At 37.1% G+C, this 5,100-nt stretch overlaps 1 pseudogene; it reads right to left on the reverse strand.

The window, feature by feature from the left end:
- Positions 1 to 732: 732 nt before the first annotated feature.
- Positions 733 to 1,982, reverse strand: LOC144256599 (nucleophosmin pseudogene; annotated as a pseudogene).
- Positions 1,983 to 5,100: the final 3,118 nt, after the last annotated feature.

The following is a 5,100-nucleotide window of genomic DNA, read 5'->3' on the forward strand; positions in this document are numbered from 1 at the left end:
ATGAGACCCTGAACCAGAACCACCCAAATTATCTGCTCCCAAATCCTAACTCTCAGAAACTGTGAGGAAATAAAGTTCATTGCTTTAAACTGGTAAGTTTAGTGTTAATTTGTTATGTAGAAATAGATACATTGCACACTACCTAGAAGTCACACACAAAACTTCCACTTGAATCTTCATACATTTTTTTTTCCAGGAGACCATGCAGCCTGTTAAAAATAAGGACTTTGGGGTTGGGGTTGTGGCTCAGCAGTAGAATTCTCGCCTAGTCAATGCGAGGACCTGGGTTCAATCCTCAGCACCACATATATATAAATAAATAAAAGAAAGGTATTGTGATCAACTACAGCTAAAAAATAAATATTTTTTAAAAAATAAGGACTTTGGGGGTTGGTTTTCTCACTTAGCATGATAGTCTCTAGATCTATCCATTTACCAGCAAAAGTCACTAAAATCATTCTTTTTTATGGATGGGTAATATTCCATAGTGTATATATGCCACATTTTCTTTATCCATTCATCTTTTGAAGGACACCTTAATCCCCCCCCCCAAAAAAAAACAAAGACAGAATGTTCTTTCTGATGTGTGTATGTTACCACAGAACAAAGTGGGGGTGGGGGTAGAAATTCAGTGGATTAGACAAAGGGGAATGAAGGGTAGGGAGGGGAATAGGAACAGGAAAGACAATGGAAAGAATCAGACATAACTTTTCTTTTTTTTTTTTACTTTATTAAAATACTGAGTTTTATTTCACATGTATATTTTTGTCTCCCCACCATTTCCATGTCTGACCACCACTACTACTATGTCCTATCATAACATTCCATACATACTTAGAAACCAAGCAAAGGGTGAAGTTCCATCTTTAAAAACTAAACAGGCATTTTGGACAACACATTCTTGGCAATAGAACCTTGACAACATTTATCAAACACGGTAGGGAAAGTTCTCACTTTGCATTATAAAAAGGACAGCCAGATATCAACTGTTACAGAAATGAAATAAGACGGAAATTTTTAACAAACTGTTTAAACTATTTTCTTAAAGAGACTTCCTCCACCGCCAAAGATCTTGAATAGCCTCCTGGTCAGTCATCCGGAAGCAATTCTTCACATAATTGACGAACTTGGCTTCCACTTTGGGAAGAGAACCACCTTTTTCTATACTTGCTTGCATTTTTGCTTTAATGTCTTCTACAGAACTAGGTCCTTTTGGTGTTTTAGGAGTTTTTTTCCTGTTTTTTGAAGGATTCTTGACCTTTTGATCTTAGTGTTGTTGGTTTTGAGTCTTTTCCATTCTGCTTCGATTTTTGTGCATTTTTGGCTGGAGTATCTCATATAGATTTCTTCACTGGAGCTTTTTCTTCAGTTTCCTCATCATCAAAATCATCATCATCATCTTCTTCATCATCATCATCATCTTCATCAGCAGCAAGTTTTACTTTTTTCTGGGGAACCTTGCTACCACCTCCAGGGGCAGATCGCTTTCCAGATACATGTAAGAGTTTCACATCCTCCTCCTCTTCATCTTCTGACTCTGCATCTTCCTCCACAGCTACTAAGTGCTGGCCACTAATATGCACAGGCCCTGAACCGCACTTCAACCTTAAGACCACAGGTGGTGTGATTTCAAAGCCCCCAAGGGAAACCGTTGACTGTACTGACATTTTCAATGTTGCCAGTGTTACTTTAATTGGACTGCCTTCATAATTCATTGCCTCTGCTTCAACAATGTGCAATTCATCCTTTACACCAGCCCCTAAACAGACCGTTCTTAATGATAACTGGTGCTCATTTTCATCATTATCCACCTTAAAGTGATAATCTTTGTCAGCTTTTAGCTCACAACCGAAAAGGTAGTTCTGGGGCCTCAGGGGGCTTGTGTCCATATCCATCGAATCTTCCATGGGGTGGTAGCACGCACTTAGGTGGGAGAGAAGGCGGAGGGAAAATGGGTGGCTGCTCTAAAGAGACGCGCAGGACGGAATCACGCCAGGGCCAGACATAACTTTTCTATGTTCATATATGAATATACTACAGTGAATCTCCACATCATGTACAACCACAAGAATGGGATCTTAATTAGAATAAGATATACTCTTATTAGAATTAGAATAAGATTTGTATAATATGTCAAAACATACTCTACTGTCATGTATATCTAAAAATAACAAATAAAAAAAATAAGGACTTTTACTGATGAGGTAAAAGGGCAAAGGTAGACAGGTATAAAAAGAAATGACAGCCTGTGGGAGACACATTGGTAATCCCTAATGAACTACACCTAAGACTCACACCTACCTGAAGTTCCTTCCCATGGGGAATTGGCCAAGTGATTTGCCTTGGTCCACCAGAGAGAACAATAGCAAGCATGATGTAAGCTTATGCATCTTAAAGGCCTAGCTACTATCTGTAATGCCAGATTACCTGATGGAGAAAGAGACCAGGTAAAGAACCAAGTTGTCCCAGATAAACTCACAGATGAATGCAGTGGCACAGGTAACCCCAGCAAACACCATGTATGACAAAAGGATCACCACAAAACCACAGAAAGAATATATGTTGTTTAAGGCCCGACAATTTTGTGGTAGTCTGTAAACATAAAATAGATAGCTGAAATGCAACCCACCACATACAAGATACTTGCAAGCTATGAAGTACACTATAGACAATAAAGTAGATCTAAAATAAACACTATGCAAAGTGGAAACACTGTAACTAAGAAATGTTTCTAAAATAAAAGACATTTTGACTCTGTCATACAATAGGGCATTTGCTATCCTTGGTTTCAATAAGATAAGGTAATTGACTTACATAATTAAATAATAAAAATGTGATCTTACAGATCATGAAAATTTATTCTTATTCCATGTGTAATTAATGCTGGACTTTCCTCTAAAGTACAGTTTCTTAAACTGGCATGAATCACAGATTGACTTCAGGGGCCACATAGTTGCCAACTTTTTTTTGTCTATAATTTTTTTCTGCATAGTTTGAAACATGATTTTCTGATGAAGATTCCATGCATATTCATTTAATAAGAAATCAATTATTAAGGTATCATTGACTCTAGATCATATAGAAATAGCAATACAATGCTAGTGCTATACATGGTCAATTGATATAAAATCCATTATAGTAGCCATAGTTAACTATATAGAATATTCTTCCTTTAAAAATAATTAAAGTTAACCTGGATGTTATTATATTATAAACATATAATTTTTCAAATTTATTTTACAAAATCTACCTGTACAATATCTCAAATCAAGTTTCTATATTCTTAGATTTTACTTCCATATATAACTGAACATGAATTGAAAACAAAAAAATCTCAGTCTTTTCAGTGTTAAAAGATTTTTTCCAATAAAAATATAAAGCCAACAAAATTCAAAGGAGCACTTTTTGCCTAAGATACACGAGAAAATGTGAATCTTCATAGAAAGAAGACCGGGTTTTAAAAGGCTAGGATTTTACTAAATCTTGGATTTGCCCCAACACAAAAGTCTTGTCTTGAATTTTTTTAAAAGCAGCCACATATGACTGGAAAGATCTTATTGAAATCATGTATACTATTTTGTGACTTGGAGCAGAAAAAAATGTTAATGAGGCAGTGTCCTTGTCAAATAGTGTCCCTGACTCCATGAAGCAGGTCATGAATTATAGGCAGTTATGCCATTTGCCTACACCTCGATGAAACCACCCATAGCTTTTAGTGCAGCAAAAATCTTTGGGTCTTATATAAATACACACTGCTTTGGTGAGATTCCTTTGGATACTGTAAAGGCTATATTCAAAATAACAAAATATTTATTTGCTATGAAAATATCTGGCTGGAAAATAATCTTTCAGAGAAGTTAGTAAGTCACAAATCTATTTTTTCTTCTTTGCTAAAGAAAGTTGCTTCACACATCACTGCGATTCACCGCTTCTGATAGCATCACGCCCTGGCATCAAAAGCTCTGCTAACATCTCTGAAAAACTTCACATTTATCTCTCTGGGAATCTTTAATATGAACAAACCCAAGGTGTCTTCTACACAGAAGCTCATTGGCATTCAGGAGAATCTAGTGTTAAAAGGCCAATGGAACTGAATTTCAATCCCAGGTTGATCATTTCCTAGTTGGAGGATATTGAACAACTTTTATAATTCCTCTGAGTCTAGAGTTTTCCCACTTTTTAGTGGTAATGCTGCCTACCGCTGTAGTTAGGCTCTTAAATGTCTCTCAAAAGCCCATGTGTTGAATGCTTTGTTCTCAGGGAGATGCTATTGGGAGATGTGGAACTTTTAAGTGGAAGGTTTTTAGGTCATTGGAAACATGCACTTGCAAAGAATAGTGGGACCTCAGCCCCATCCCCTTCTTTTTCTCCCTGGTCACAAGGTGAGTGACTTTGCTCCATTACACACTACTACATGATATACTGCCTCACCAAAGGCCCAAAAGCAGCAGGGTTAACCAATTATGGCCTGACCCCACCAGAACTCTGAGACTAAATTGGCCTTTAATCTTTTGTTTTTTTAAGAGAGAGAGAGAAAATTTTTTAATATTTCTTTTTTAGTTTTTGGTGGACACAACATCTTTATTTTTATGTGGTGCTGAGGATCGAACCCAGTGCCCCGCACATGCCCGGCAAGTGTACTGCCGCTTGAGTCACATCCTCAGCCCCTGGCCTTTAATCTTTACAAGTGGATTATCTCAGGTATTTGTTATACTGATGGAAAGCTAGCACACCTACCTAAAAATATCGGCTAAGGATCTAATATAATGCATATATGAGTCTAGCAATGGGTCTGATAATCAGTAAATATTGGATTTCTTTACATTGAATAGGCACCACAAAACCTCTCTTATTCTTTCTGCTGAGGCCCCAGTCATAAAATCTCCCAATGCACAAAGACCCTTTTTCCTCAAGGCTTCATCTCCACTCCCTGTGTTGCTTCTAGAACTGGCAAAAAAAAAAAAAAAAAAAAAAGCTTTTCCTAGATTCTCCTGACAAGAGGATCTTTTTCTCAAGGTCATCTTCTGACAGTCCTAAAAAAGCTTACAGATACAACTTCTCTCTCTACTGAGATCTTGGTACTATGTCCACCCACATCCT

Source organism: Urocitellus parryii, chromosome 8 (genome assembly GCF_045843805.1).
Source record: "Urocitellus parryii isolate mUroPar1 chromosome 8, mUroPar1.hap1, whole genome shotgun sequence".
Lineage (NCBI taxonomy): Eukaryota > Metazoa > Chordata > Mammalia > Rodentia > Sciuridae > Urocitellus > Urocitellus parryii.